This window comes from Salmo trutta, chromosome 20, assembly GCF_901001165.1.
Source record: "Salmo trutta chromosome 20, fSalTru1.1, whole genome shotgun sequence".
Lineage (NCBI taxonomy): Eukaryota > Metazoa > Chordata > Actinopteri > Salmoniformes > Salmonidae > Salmo > Salmo trutta.
In genome coordinates, this window is record NC_042976.1 from 6,034,745 (window position 1) to 6,049,115 (window position 14,371).

At 39.0% G+C, this 14,371-nt stretch overlaps 1 pseudogene; it reads right to left on the minus strand.

The window, feature by feature from the left end:
• Positions 1–3,979: 3,979 nt before the first annotated feature.
• LOC115156273 (trace amine-associated receptor 13c-like) lies at positions 3,980–5,046 on the minus strand (annotated as a pseudogene).
• Between the last annotated feature and the right edge of the window lie 9,325 nt (positions 5,047–14,371).

Consider the following 14,371-nt stretch of genomic DNA (forward strand, 5'->3'; position numbering starts at 1 on the left):
TGAGTAATCGGAGCATCAACATTTGTGGGTCCGATTACATGCTCAAAATGGCCAGAAACAAATAACCTTCTTCTGAAACTCGTCAGTCTATTCTTTTTCTGAGAAATTAAGGCACATGGGAGAAATTGCCAAGAACCTAAGATCTTGTGTAACACTGTGAACTACTCCCTTCACAGAACAGAGCAAACTGGCTCTAAGCAGAATAGAAAGAGGAGTGGGAGGCCCCGGTGCAAAACTGTACAAGAGGACAAGTACATTAGTGTCAAGTTTGAGAAACAGATGCCTCACAAGTCCTCAACAGGCAGCTTCATTAAACAGTACCCGCAAAACACCAGTCTCAACGTCACTGTCACGTCCTGACCAGTATAAGGGTTATTTGTTATTGTAGTTTGGTCAGGACGTGGCAGAGGGTATTTGATTTATGTGGTTCGGGGTGGTGTTTTTGTAGAAGGGTATTTGATTTATGTATTCCGGGGTTTTTGGGCACTGTTCCTTGTTTATGTATTTCTATGTTTAGTCTAGTTGGTTGTATTTCTATGTTTAGGTTAATGGGGGGTTGGACTCTCAATTGGAGGCAGGTGCTTTCTCGTTGCCTCTGATTGAGAGTCCTATATATGGGTATGTGTTTGGTTTAGTGTTTGTGGGAGATTGTTTGTGACAAGACTGTTTCGTTGTTCGTGAGTTCGTTTCGTTTTCTTTTGTTGTTTTTTGGTGTTCTTGTTATTTAAATAAATATACAAGATGAGCATCCACATTCCTGCTGCGTTTTGGTCCTCCATTCCAGACGACAACCGTGACAGTCACATTGAAGCGGCAACTCCGCGATGCTGGCCTTCTATGCAGAGTTGCAAAGAAGAAGCCATATCTCAGACTGGCCAATAAAAATAAAAGATTAAGATGGGCAAAAGAACACAGACACTGGACAGAGGAACTCTACCTAGAAGGCCAGCATCCCAGAGTCGCCTCTTCACTGTTGACGTTGAGACTGGTGTTTTGCGGGTACTATTTAATGAACCTGCCAGATTTTAAAGCTAAGCCTTCGAAACTGGCAAAGCCTAGAAGGTAGGGAGGGATGTATTTTCTGTTTCTCACGATTGTCAAAGTCTGTTTATTGTGGTGTTGAAAATGCAAGCCATGATATTGAAGCGCCTGAAGTCAGTATGCTTTGTTTATTAGTTGTGTGATGCATTGGCACAGAAACCTATTGTTGAAAACCTATGTTGCGTTCCATATATTTTATATAATTGGAATCAAAATGTTGGAAATCTGATATCCCCCTAGATGCTAATTGTCTGCAGCTGGCTCTCATCGAATTGTAGGCCTCATGTCACGTCCTGACCCTTGTAAGAGGTCATTTTCCATAGTAGAGTGGTCAGGGCGTGACAGGTGGTGGTTTTCGGGTGGTTTTGGGTTTTATGTTTTTATGTGGGCTTTTTCTAGATTTCCATTTCTATGTTTTGTTTTCAAGTTTTGGCCGGGTATGGTTTCCAATCAGAGGCAGGTGTCTATCGTTGTCTCTGATTGGAAGCCATTCTTAGGCAGCCTGTTCTACCTTTGGGTTTTGTGGGTAGTTGTTTTCCGTTTTGTCTGAGTACCTTACGGAACTGTCGGCTGTCGTTTTGTTATTTTGTTTAAGAGTTCTCTATAAAATAAAGTAAGAATGAGCACTCTACACGCTGAGCCTTGGTCCCCTTTCAACGACTCCTGTGACACCTCATGAAACATCCAAGGAGATTGAGCACATCAGTGGTGTTCGGCGAGCCCTCAACTTTCTGGCCCGTAGCCCTGCGTGGCATTGACTGTGCCACAAAAGTATTCGGAAGTGGCAATGTCGATATCCACATTTCTAAGCATTATCTCAAGTTAATTATATGAGGGGGAAGGGTGTGTACATTTGTTTTTACAGTACAAGGGGAGGTTCATGTGAAAATATTCCCAGTACATTTTGAACTGCCCCTAATTACTTGAAGTGATTTTGAGATCACTGATCGATACAACTGAACTGAACTGGAAATCACATTTCTTAGTCACATTAAAAAAAACATCAAGGGGTGATTGGGTCAGAATACAGTTTGGTTGTTCTGATGTCTGACAAAAAGTATTTGTCCTCATGATGTAACTGAGACAAAGTCTCCCTCGACTTGAAGAACTATGGTTCATAATTCATTTCAGATTGACATTTCTAAATGTCTATGGAATGTTCATATGGAATCCCACTACTAATTCTGATTGTATGTGCTATAAGTGTGTACACCATGAAGTCATGCCCTCTCATAAACTTCCTTACCATCAGCTTTCCTACACCAGCCAGCTGACATGTGGCGTGCCATCTCGTTTCCTGAGGTTGTGGATTATGTTCCAAATTGAGCACTGACATCACCAAAAACAATTAGTCTGCACAGTTATCCTATGTACCATGTTTAAAAACCTTTAAGTGGCCAAATCATCACACATACTATATTTTCCCATTTAAAATGCTCAGAATGGACTTCCTGATGGGCAGCCCCCAGGTGGTAAGGATAGGTAACAACACATCTGCAACACTGATCCTCAACATGGGGGCTCCTCAGGGGTGCGTGCTCAGTCCCCTCCTGTACTCCCTGTTCTCTCATGACTGCATGACCAGGCACGACTCCAACACCATCATTAAGTTTGCTGATGACACAAAAGTGGTAGGTCTGATCACCGACAACGATGAGACAGGCTATAGAGAGGAGGTCAGAGACCTGGCCGTGTGGTGCCAGAGAAAATACCTCTCCCTCAACGTGATCAAGATAAAGGAGATAATTGTGGACTACAGGAAAAGGAGGACAGAGCACACCCCCATTCTCATCGACGGGGCTGTAGTGGAGTAGGTTGAGAGCTTCAAGTTCCTTGGTGCCCACATCACCAACAACTATCATGGTCCAAACACACTAAGACAGTCATGAAGAGGGCATGACAAAGCCTATTCCCCCTCAGGAGACTGAAAATATATAGCATGGGTCCTCAGATCCTCAAAAAGTTCTACAGCTGCAACATCGAGAGCATCCTGACTGGTTGCATCACTGCCTGGTATTGTAACTGCTCGGCACCACAGAGGGTAGTGAGTACGGCCCAGTACATCACTGGGGCCAAGCTTTCTGCCATCCAGGACCTCTATACCAGGCTGTGTCAGAGGATGGCCCTAAACAGTATCTGAGAGAGCTGCTCTGGTGTGACCCCTGACCTGGCAGCAGTGATGTAGTGAGAGTAGTGGTAGTTTTCATAACCAGTATGTTGAGGTTGAAGTGTCTGCTGTGGTCTCTTGCGCTGTTGTGTTGTATATGCTGCAGCAGTTATTTATAAATGTGAGAATACCAAGCTGAGTAACATTTTGCAAGTGTGGCATTAATATTTAATGGTGAGAAAATTGGAAATGCGTTACAAATGGTTTATTACTGAATGTTATTACAAAGTGTTACATGTAATTGCATATTCTAACATTTTACCATCAACTACTTACACAATACAACATTTATTTACAGCTGGACGTTATCTGATATCATGCAGTATTGTACATTTCAACTTTACTACACTTGATGAAGACGTTGTGTCACAATTGAGCCACTAGAGGGACATGTTAAACAACATATAGAACGACTCATGACATTCTCGGATTGTACTTTACGAACACTTACATACTATTTATCATTAAGTAACACAGAACAACGACAGCATTAGGTATTTGGAGTATACAATCCACAATGATTACAATGTATTTTATAAATCAAGCTCATGTCTTCTTATGCCTTCTCCAAGTCCTTCCATTCCAATCCAGACAAATCAATCTGTATCAACACCACATATATCTATGATGACAACCCTGAGATTAGTCATGTCAGTGTATTGTTACATGAAATAAATAATTACAATTGTAGAAAAAAAATAATATATCAAGCCTATGTTTGCCAACCTAAGGAATAAAATTATAGGAACTATGAATGTCTTATCTTCAAAGTTAACTAAAGTTTATCTGTCACTTTGAACCATGGATAAAAGAAAGCATAAACTATTGGATTAATTAAGGAATTAACAAGTGGCAGAAAAATTATGAAATATGATAAGAAATGGTCAAATCAATAGAGTTGGAATCCAACAGATGAAATTGTTGAAAACAACAATAGATGGAGTTTTTGCTGCTTTTGTCTCAGACTTATTAGCCTGTAGAGATTTAACACCAGACACACTGACAGCCTCTTTTGAAAATACCTTTCTGGCCTGTGATCTGGCCACCACAAAGATTTTCATATAAAGTGTTATAATAATAGAGCACGGGACAACCATTGTAATTACAAGGTCAATGATATTACCCCAGGTTATTCCTTCAAAAATAAAACATTCTTTCAAACACCTACTGGGTACCTGTACATTTACAAAGTTTTTTATAATAACAGCATCGCATATGATAGAACAACACCAGGTAATGGATATACAACACATCATTCTTGTTATTGTTATTTTAGAGTGGTACAATAAGGGATCACACACAGCAACATAGCGGTCAATAGATATCAAGACCAAATTGACAAGCGATAAAGAAGTACATAAAAAACAATGTAGAAATGAAATGCACAGAAATGTTCCCCAAAACCCCAGCATGCTTCCATTATTGCTACAGTCGTTATTGGTATCACAATCAGTACCACCAGGAGATCTGACACAGCCAGAGAGAGGATGAGCAGGTTGGTTGGAGTGTGGAGCTGCTTGAAGTGAGAGATAGAGATGATCACCAGTATGTTCCAAAATACTGTAACTGCTGAAATCAATAAGAAGAAGATGTACAGAGTTATGTAGATAGATGTCTATAGCAAAGCCTTTCTGCAAGAAGAGTTTCTGTCTTGAAAACAGTATTGAACATCTTGTTTCTGGAAAGTTGGATTTTTAAAGAAGCTCGAATTGTTTGGCTAAAAGACCTGGATAGTTTGACAGAACTCTGCAGGCTATCTCTGCAGTAGATTGCAACTCCGTCCCCTTTTGCAGTTCTGGGATAGTGTCTAGTTTCCTGACTTTCCGCCTGACTGACATGCCTAGCATTGGATAGAAAACACTTTGAAGTTTCTAAAACTGTTAAAACAATGTCTGAGACTATAACAGAATTGATATGGCAGGCAATAATCCATTCAGAATTTTTTTTTTTTTTTCCTATACAAATCTGTCTCCCAGATTGCAATTCCCATGGCTTCCACTAGATATCAACAGTTTTTATTCAAGGTTTCAGGCTTGTTTTTTGAAAAACAAGCAATCATTTTTAGTTTTGGTGAGAAGAGCATCGGAACAATATCAGTCTTTCGGCGCGCAAGGGAGAGGGCACGCGCGTGCTTACTATTTTTCCTTTCCTATTGAACATACTACTTTCCGTATGAAATATTATCGTTTATTTACATTTTAGAGTACCTAAGGATTAAATAGAAATGTTGTTTGACTTATTTGGACGAAGTTTAGCAGTAGATTTTTGGACTCCTTTGTCTGCATGTTGAACGAGTAGATTACTGAAATCGATGGCGCCAACTAAATGGACGTTTTGGGATATAAAGAAGGATTTTTTCCAAGAAAACGACCATTCATGTAGTTTGGACCCTTGGGATTGCAAACAGAGGAAGATCTTCAAAAGTAAGTGATTTATTTAATTGCTATTTGTGATTTTATGAAGCCTGTGCCGGTTGAATTTTTTTTTGATGTGGGGCGATGTCAACTGACAATCGCATGGTGTGCTTTCGCCGTAAAGCCTATTGTAAATCGGACAACGCAGTTAGATTAAAAATATTTAAGATACTTGTATATTTAATATTATGATTATTTATTTGAATTGTGCGCCCTTCAATTTTACAGGATGTTGTCGGCTGGTGTCCCGCTGGCCTATCCCTAATACTGTTTACATGTGTACATATGTTTTCCTTATAGAAAATAACAATATGATTCCAAGTCATTCAGATGTCCAAAATAATTAAACATCCTCAAATGGAAACAGCTGTGTGTGTGGTGACTATCAAGACTACAGTGATGGGCCTAAACATCATGTGATAACTGGACAGCATTATAGATGCTGATCCATCTAGACAGATTTTTTAAAATTGTATTTATTTTTTTAGGGGTGGATCAGCTTAAAATTGCGGAAAGAATATTGCTTCCATCAATGTAATTGTCTGCATCATTTCCAATCCCCCTTATATTTTTGTTGGTAAATATATATATATATCCATGCACGCATGCGTACATATACACATATATACATACACATACCTATATAGACATACATACTTTTTAAAAGAATATACCTTTATTATTTTTCCCTGCAAACCCTACCACCAATCCCCCAATTGGAGTAAACTAACAAACACTTTGGCTTTTCCCTTCAATTTATTAATCTTATACACATTTTACAGACACAGTGTATTTTACAATAGTTATTTTTTGTTTGTTTTTAGTCCTTCCTCTATTTCTGATGTCCATCCAGTTTGATTTCTATTTGTAACTGTGCTATTTCACAAATGTTCTGAACCTATATACATTTTACAGACCCCGAATGTTTTACAATGTTTATCTTGTTATTAGTCCCACCCTTCAGCTCCATTAAGTAATCCTTCCATAGAAGTAATCCTTCTACCCCCCCCAAAAAAAAGATTTAGATGCACTATTGTAAAGTGGTTTTTCCACTGGATATCTTAAGGTGAATGCACCAATTTGTAAGTCGCTCTGGATAAGAGCGTCTGCTAAATGACTTAAATGTAAATGTAATTAAACCCCTCCCATCTATCTCTCAACATCATCCATTTCGGATTTCTATTTGCCATATATTTTTCAACTGTGCTGTGATGCTTCACAAAACAATTGAACCTTTCTATTCTCATAGCTTCTACAGATTTTTGCAAAAATAATTATTATATTATTGATTGATTGATTGACTATGGCTTTTCAAATCACCCAGTATTGCTATCTGCAGCATTAGTTCTAGGCAAATGTTGCAATTCTTCAGCCATTCCTGGACCTGTGACCAAAAACGAGCTACATATGGAGAATACCAAAATAAATGATCTTATGACGTTGCCTCCGCACAGCAGAATCTGCAGAGCTGGGAAGATTGTATCCCCTATATATATAACATTCTATTAGTTGCAAGAGGCTCCTGGGGGGGGAGTGAGGAATTTACAGTTTGCTCACCATTTAAAAATCATTACTCCCACATTTGTTAAATGTTAGTCAGCTAGGTATTCTCAAATGTATAAATAACTACTCTATGCATTAATGATTAAGCACAACAGCTCAGGAGACCACAGCAGACACTTCAATCTCAACATACTGGGTATGAACACTACCACTACACTCACTACATCACTCCTGCCAGGTCAGGGGTCAAGCCAGAGCAGGTCTCTGATGCTGTGGATTCAGAATGAATATAGAGATTGGTAACACTTTATAATAACACTTTTTAATAAAGAATGTATAATGGATAAGTCAATAGTTTATTCATCATTCAAGTATCATTGCTGCCACATTTGTTTTAGTAAGTTGGTTATTCACACATTTGTAAAACACTTTTATAGTCTGCAATAAAGATGTTTAATGAATTAACTTATAAACCATTTAATAATAATTAGTAAAGTAGTTTTGCTGTCCCTAATCTAAAGTGAGGACATAATACTTTATAAATGTTTTGAACAGTGACCAGTGTAATTTATCACAAAAAGATTGACATGCTATTGGTATTATTCCAGCAGTACCTGATGCTCCTTCAGGTCTCAAAATGACCTAGAACAAATCAATGGTTAAACAATAAGCACACAACTCAGAGGATGTTAAAGGAAATATATTGAACATTTTATTACAAAACAGTCACACTGTTGTAGTAGTGTGCTGAAGGAAGTAACGTGTTTGTCTGAAAATGATAACATTCTTGTTTGTTGTCAGCGGCTACCAAAACCAAAGTGTGGATTGCAGTCACTCATTAGAGCAATTTATACACTGCTTACATGGTAATGGAACCAATATCTAAATATATAATTTAACTGAACATTACGTTTAAAGGGTTATTACTTTTAATACACTACAAGTGACGTTTTCTGAAATACTAATGACTGTGTTCAAATGGGAGGACAAGTCCAAAATGCTGTATTGAAGAGCCCAGTTTAAAAACTGTTTTTCTGCAGAGTTTTACACCCAATGGGCAGACACTTATTAAATCAGCTTTGTTTCTTTTTGAACCAACAATGACTAGACATTGAATTGACGTCTGTGCTCAGTGGGCAGATATTGTTTTCAGTATGTGCAGTGGTCAAAGGATGGCAGTATAATTCACAATCTGTGACTGACATAATAATAATTTGACTCATTCTACATGAGAGAGAAGTATGTCTGTTCTGTCAAGTCGATTTCTATCTGAACTTTCTATGTTAGGTGAAAACTGTTTCTGTATCAAACTGAGAAGAGACCAGTTGTCTGAATAATACCAATGCCTTTTCATTACAAGAGACTCAGTGAAAATACGGGTTTTATTATGAGTGATGGAGAAAAACATTAATAAGCACAAAACATGGCAAATCAACCTTTCCTTAAATATACTCCACCAACCACCCACTTTCTTCAAGTTATCCCTAACAGTCCTGAGACCCCAGCAAAAAGTGTCTGCAGGATGGCATGGTTGGTGCCGCTCAGCGGCAACAGGCATTTTCCATGGCAGGAGTTGGCCTGGTAGCCCTGCAGTGGGATGATGTAGACCTGCCAGCCCACGTCCTTGAAGTCGATGTAGAGGGGACAGGTCTACACACATGACTGGACGTCACCGGGAAGTAGACTGCGCTCCTCTAACGTTGGCTAGCTTGCTAGCTACTTCCAGACACATAATGAGAGAGCACCCCCACTGACCACTTTACTCGCCCTAGCATAGCTAGTTATGCTGTTTTCATGTTATCCAGAGCATTGGTGACTACAACTGTGCTGCTGGTAACAATTTAATTATGCTTTTTTGACAATGTTTATTGTCATCGGCCATATTCAATGGGTGTTGAGCGTTCGTATATTCGTCAGTTATTTGGAGCTCTGGCAAACTCAGATGAGAGATGAGAGTGAAATTTACCAGCTACGTCTATCGACAGTTGTTGCAGTGACATCACAAATATTCTATTGAAATGGTTACTTTCATTGTGCAGTCTATTGTTTATGTAACAGGGTTATATTGGTGATTCCCTTTGCCACTTTATTGTTAAGCCAATGGGTTTTTGGTTTTATTTTTTGCCTTGCCTTCACCTACTCAACATGGCATCTTATTAAATGGTTTGAGTAGCTTGCTTACGAGGGAGGATGTTTCAGTTAGAATCGTCTCAGTGAACAAGCACCAAACCAGCGGTAGGTTGTTGGTTGCAAAGCACTGTACGTCAAAAGTGATTTTTATACTCCCAAGTGATGATTTAAATGTACAATTTATGTCAATTTGTTTGTAAATGTTATTCGAACATCACACATAAGATGCAGCGTTATTTGGTGAATATTTGTTGTGCATTTTGTTGTAGAGAATTCCAGCTAATACTAGCTAGCAACTTACTGTGTCTGGTGGGGTGGTTAGTATATTTTGTACAGTGCGTGAGTGCAGAGTTGGATGGTGAGCCGTGCATTGCATGACGTGCAATTTTGTGCTGTTCCTACCAGAATAAAGCTCCATGACTGGTGTTACAAGTTGGAGTTCGTGTCGATGATTGATTGTACACAATGCAAGTAGAGTACTGTTACATTGAGACATGTAGCAAGCTAGCTAAACAATGAACCCTGCATGAATGAGCAGGTAGCTAAACAACCAGGTTCAATGTTAGCTAGCTAACATTAGGCTATAACTAGCAATGCAAAGGGCTCTGAGATACGAACAATATTACTACACAGATCAAACACGTAACGTTACCAAGCAAGCCAGGAAGCTAACGTTAGCTAGCAAGCTAACAGTACACTTTAACTTGACATGAAATGACTTTCTGACAAAATTAGAAACTCGCAATATCTCAAAATGTGGCTAGCTACACTATCTTACCCGTAAACAGCACCGGTCAAAAGATTTAGAACACCTATTCATTCAAGGGTTTTTCTATATTTGTAGTATTTTCTACATTGTAAAATAATAGTGATGACATCAAAACTATAAAATAACACATAGGGAATCATGAAGTAACCAAAACAGTGTTAAAAAATGAATACACCTTATGAATCAAGTCCCCCCCCCCATTTTGAAGAAGTCAAAAGTATTTGGACAACTTCACTTGTAGTTTATTAAAGATAGTAACCTTTTAAATGTAATGTTCAGTTAAATTATGTATTTAGATATTGTTTCCCTTACCCTGTAAGCAGTCTATGGACTGCTCTAATGAGTGACTGCAACAATCCCTCACCTACAGTGGGGGAAAACATATTTGATCACCTGCTGATTATGTACGTTTGCCCACTTACAAAGAAATGATCAGTCTACAATTTTGAAGGTAGGTTTATTTGAACAGTGAGAGACAGAATAACAACAAAAAAATCCAGAAAAACTCATGTCAAAAATGTTATAAAATGATCTCCATTTTAATGAGGGAAATAAGTATTTGACCCCTCTGCAAAACATGACATAGTACTTGGTGGCAAAACCCTTGTTGGCAATCACAGAGATCAGACGTTTCTTGTAGTTGGCCACCAGGTTTGCGCACATCTCAGGAGGGATTTTGTCCCACTCCTCTTTGCAGATCTTCTCCAAGTCATTAAGTTTTCGAGGCTGATGTTTGGCAACTCGAATCTTCAGCTCCCTCCACAGATTTTCTATGGGATTAAAGTCTGGAGACTGGCTAAGCCACTCCAGGACCTTAATGTGCTTCTTCTTGAGCTACTCCTTTGTTGCCTTGGCCGTGTGTTTTGAGTCATTGTCATGCTGGAATACCCATCCACGACCCATTTTCAATGCCCTGGCTGAGAGAAGGAGGTTCTCACCCAAGATTTGACAGTACATGGCCCCGTCAAATTATGCGGTGAAGTTGTCCTGTCCCTTAGCAGAAAAACACCCCCAAAGCATAATGTTTCCACCTCCATGTTTGACGGTGGAGATGGTGTTCTTGGGGTCATAGGCAGCATTCCTCCTCCTCCAAACACGGCGAGTTGAGTTGATGCCAAAGAGCTCCATTTTGGTCTCATCTGACCACAACACTTTCACCAGTTGTCCTCTGAATCATTCAGATGTTCATTGGCAAACTTCCGACGGGCATGTATATGTATTCTTGAGCAGGGGAACCTTGCGGGCGCTGCAGGATTTCTGTCCTTCACGGCGTAGTGTGTTACCAATTGTTTTCTTGGTGACAATGGTCCCATCTGCCTTGAGATCATTGACAAGATCCTCCCATGTAGTTCTGGGCTGATTCCTCACCATTCTCATGATCATTGCAACCCCACGAGGTGAGATCTTGCATGGAGCCCCAGGCCGAGGGATATTGACAGTTCTTTTGTGTTTCTTCCATTTGCGAATAATCGCACCAAATGTTGTCACCTTCTCACCAAGCTGCTTGGCGATGGTCTTGTAGCCCATTCCAGCCTTGTGTAGGTCTACAATCTTGTCCCTGACATCTTTGAAGAGCTCTTTTGTCTTGGCCGTGGTGGAGAGTTTGGAATCTGATTGATTGATTGATTGATTGATTGATTGCTTCTGTGGACATGTGTCTTTTTTACAGGTAACAAGCTGCGGTTAGGAGCACTCCCTTTAACCTCCCTGGGCAAGGTGGGACGTTTGCAAAATACAAATACCTCAAAATGCTATAACTTCAATTTCTCAAACATATGATTATTTTATACCATTTTAAAGACAAGACTCTCGTTAATCTAACCACATTGTCCGATTTCAAAAAGGCTTTACAGCGAAAGCAAAACATTAGATTATGTCAGGAGAGTACCCTGCCAAAAATAATCACACAACCATTTTCAAAGCAAGCATATATGTCACAAAAACCAAAACCACAGCTAAATGCAGCACTAACCTTGGATGATCTTCATCAGATGACACCCCTAGGACATTATGTTATACATGCATGTTTTGTTCAATCAAGTTCATATTTATATCAAAAAACAGCTTTTTATATTAGCATGTGATGTTCAGAACTAGCATACCCACCGCAAACTTCCGGTGAATTTACTAAATTACTCACGATTAACGTTCACAAAATACATAACAATTATTTTAAGAATTATAGATACAGAACTCCTTTATGCAATTCGCTGTGTCAGATTTTAAAATAGCAATATTTTTGCAATATTCTGAGTAGATAGCCCGTCCATCACGGCTAGCTAATTTGACACCCACCAAGTTTGGCCCTCACCAAACTCAGATTTGCTAAAAGAAAAATTGGATTACCTTTGCTGTTCTTCATCAGAATGCACTCCCAGGACTTCTACTTCAACAACAAATGTTGTTTTGGTTCCAAATAATCCATAGTTATATTCAAATACCTCAGTTTTGTTCGTGCGTTCAGGTCAGTATCCGAAGGGTGACGCGCGAGCGCATTTCGTGACAAAAAAAATCTAAATATTCCATTACTTTACTTTGAAGCATGTCAAACGCTGTTTAAAATACATTTTTATGCTATTTTTTTTCCTTAAAATAGTGATAATATTCCAACCGGGCGACTTTGTATTCATTCAAAGGCTGAAAGAAAAAAATTGAGAATTCACATGAACGCGCATCTCCAGTGTCATTGTTCTCAGCCTGACCACTCACAAAATCTCCTGCTGTTTTTCGCCCAGAGACAGGAGAGACGTCATTCCACTTTCTGGCGCCTTCTGAGAGCCAATGGAAGCCATAGAAAATGTCACGTTACAGCAGAGATGCAGTATTTTCGATAGAGATGCCACAGAAGGAGAACAAATTGTCAGACAGGGCACTTCCTGTATGGAATCTTCTCAGGTTTTGGCCTGCCATATGAGTTCTGTTATACTCACAGACACCATTCAAACAGTTTTAGAAACTTTAGAGTGTTTTCTATCCACATCTACTAATTACATGCATATTCTAGTTACTAGGCAGGAGTAGTAACCAGATTAAATTGGGTACGTTTTTTATCCGGCCATGCAAATCAACCACTCCCGGTCGGAATATTATCGCTTTTTTACGAGAAAAATGGCATATAAATTGATTTTAAACAGCGGTTGACATGCTTCGAAGTACGGTAATGGAATATTTAGAATTTTTTTGTCACGAAACGCATCGGGCGCGTCACCCTTATTTACCCTTCGGATAGTGTCTTGAACGCACGAACAAAACGCCGCTATTTGGATATAACTATGGATTATTTGGGACCAAAACAACATTTGTTATTGAAGTAGAAGTCCTGGGAGTGCATTCTGACGAAGAACAGCAAAGTTAATAACATTTTTCTTATAGTAAATCTGACTTTGGTGAGGGCTATTCTTGGTGGGTGTCTAAATAGCTAGCTGTGCTTTCACCGAAAAGCTATTTTAAAATCGGACAAATCGAGTGCATATAGGAGTTCTGTATCTATAATTCTTAAAATAATTGTTATGTTTTTTGTGAACGTTTATTGTGAGTAATTTAGTAAATTCACAGGAAGTGTTCGGTGGGAATGCTAGTCACATGCTAGTCACATGCTAATGTAAAAAGCTGTTTTTTGATATAAATATGAACTTGATTGAACAGGCATGCATGTATTGTATAACATAATGTCCTAGGTGTGTCATCTGATGAAGATGATCAAAGGTTAGTGCTGCATTTAGCTGTGGTTTTGTTTTTTGTGACATTATATGCTAGCTTGAAAAATGGGTGTCTGATTATTTCTGGCTGGGTACTCTGCTGACATAATCTAATGTTTTGCTTTCGCTGTAAAGTCTTTTTGAAATCGGACAGTGTGGTTAGATTAACGAGAGTCTTGTCTTTAAATAGCTGTAAAATAGTCATATGTTTGAAAAATGGAAGTTTTCGGATTTTAGAGGAGTTTGTATTTCGCGCCCCGCTCATCATTGGATATTGGAGCAGACGTTCCGCTAGCGGAACATCTAGATGTAAGAGGTTAATGCAACCGCTGTGTCAGATTTCAAAATAGCTTTACGGCGAAAGCACATTGTTCAATATTCTGAATACAGAGCTCAGCCATCAAAGCAAGCTATACAGTTACCCGCCAAGTTCTGGAGTCAACAAAACTCAGAAATAGTATTATAAATCTTCACTTACCTTTTCTGATCTTCGTCGGAATGCACTCCCAGGACTCCCATTTCCACAAGAAATGTTTGTTTTGTTCAATAAACTCCATATTTATTTCCAAATACCTCCGTTTTGTTTGCGCATTCAGATCACTATTCCAAAGGCATTAAACCCGAGACGAAAAGTGAAAAAGTTCCATTA